Raw genomic sequence first — 2,421 nt, 5'->3', positions numbered from 1 at the left:
CTGATCACGATTTAGCAAAATATGTTCTATGCTAATGGTTAAAGTTTCTCATGTCCAATCAGCAACGTTTTGATGATGTGTTACATCACACAATTTTGTTTGAATTAAAAACAACAAAAAACGCTACATTTCTACTCTGTACCAAGGTAACTCCGCAACATTGTGATTTAGACACATTATAGCTACATAACACGCCGATACTGTGAATTTGCGCTAGTCGCGTAACAGCTGCGTAACTCTGTGACATTATAAACTGTGTAACTTTACATTTTACTTTACAATTGTAGTTGTAACATAACAACTATGTTACTTTCAATACTAGCCGAATGATAGCTACAGATGCTTTTGCAGTGTAATTCAGTACTAGTCATGTTATGGCTACATTAAGGGACGTTCACATGTTCAAGTTTCTCGAGTTTCTTAAGTTAAACAGAGTCAAGTTTTTTCTTGTGCATCTCCACTGCAGCGAGATTTTTAGAATGCTGCAAGAACATCGCACATCATGTGACATGAACCAACCAATCGGCTTCACCCTTTCCATCCTCCTGCATAAGTTGGCTAAATTCTCATAGTTTTCTTCACGCTTGAAGGATGGAAGGATAGTGTGCACCCAGACACATATTGTTGTCCATAAACAATTCTAGTTGCAGAATGGTTTTCAGTTATGTATTCAGTTCTAAAAATCAATTTCAGGGATAGCTCATTGTTTATGGCATAGGATTGCGGTTCAGAAGGTTAAAAGTTCAAACCCTATAACCGCCAAGGTTGGGCACAACACAGTTAGGAAAATAAAAAAATCCCTTTATTCCCCGATATAATGCCCTGATACACGTAGACACTTATCCCAGTATTTCACTAGTGCTTGGATACCATTAGGGTAAAAAGGCTTTATAGTACGACAGAGCCCTGATTAATTCAATTCAATTCCATTATATTTGTAATTGTCATTGTCGCAAAGCAGCTTTACACAATCAAAAGAATTATTTAAGTTTGTACGGAGTGTGAATGTGTATGAATCGAAATGGTCAGATAGTCCCTGGTGAGCAAGCCGAGGGCGACAGTGGCAAGAAAAAAACTCCCTTGAGAAGAAACCTGAGAGGAACCCGAACCCAACAGGGAACCCATCCTCATTTGGGTAAAACAGAGAGCAGGAATTGATCTGCATTCATACAGTGTGTTAGGTGGCAACCAGTTCAGCATAACAATTGATGTTAATTGATGTTAATATGGAGTGCAGGTAGTTATTAAAGGATCAGGAAATTCCAGTCCTGAACTATCGAGCAACTGCATCCAAGTCAAATCCTCAGAGAAACAGCTGTGAATATCAGTTAAGGTCAGGCCCGTCTTCATGGTAAAGTGAACCGTCCCCAGACACCAGACGCATCCCAGAGAGACAGACGGGGCATCCATGTGACGAGATCTCCAACCAGAAGCGGGGGACCAGGATGGGTCAGACAGGTCCAGAGGGCAGAGGGAGTCTGGATCACTGGCAGCTCAGGAACGACATGTGTAGCTCGACTGTATAGGCAATAACTCCCTGTAATGTGCTATAAAGTGGTGTTGGTGGATGATCATGTGAGTGATGTGATGACACCTGCGAGTCGGTGACAAGTTATCAGACAGTTTTCAACTATCAGATTTGCTGAATGTTCAAGGGAGTGACTGCAGAGCCATCTCGGCCCGGGATCCAGGGGATGTTTACCAAAGCATGACCTTCCTTAAAACTTTTGACTATTCAGATGTCAAGAGTCTCATCATGCTTGACGTCTTCTGTAAATGCCAATCGCTTTCACGTCGTCTTTCTCAAGAAAGTTCATCACACGTCTGGGTTTGACTTGAACGCCATTCATACAGTATATAAGCAACAATATTTTAGCTACCTAAAAAAGAACAAAAAGAAGGAAAAATAATTCCTGTGTGGTTGAAGTTCTTGAAATATTCCAGTGGTGGAAATGCAGCTGACGTGAAGTCCTGGAGTATGTCATGTCCATCTTCATGGCTCTTTACCTGACTTTCGCCTTGGTTTTAAACTCACAGGAGAGAGTGATTACAGACTTGATCATCATTCATAACAGTCAGTCACGGTCTTAAACATGCATCAGGACTAGGTTAGAGCACGCCTCCCTGTGTACACATCAATCCCCATTCAGTTTTCTTTAGTCTTCAAACGGGGTCAGGTAGAATGGAAGGGGATGAGATGGAGAGGTCTCGGAATCATACGTGAAACGATATCTAATGGAATAATGGCTTCAGTATGCATACTTGAAGGAAACCATATGAAAGGGGCCAGACAAAGAACCTTCTGTGTTCCAACTGCGGTGCGACCACACCCCCTTTTCATCCCCCCCCCCCTTTTCCTCCGTCCCGGAGAGAGGGGACGAGCGTGAGTGAAACACTGAGACAGAAAGAGAAAGAATGAAT

This window comes from Clarias gariepinus, chromosome 2, assembly GCF_024256425.1.
Source record: "Clarias gariepinus isolate MV-2021 ecotype Netherlands chromosome 2, CGAR_prim_01v2, whole genome shotgun sequence".
Classification (NCBI taxonomy): Eukaryota; Metazoa; Chordata; class Actinopteri; order Siluriformes; family Clariidae; genus Clarias; species Clarias gariepinus.
This window is presented reverse-complemented; position numbering follows the sequence as displayed.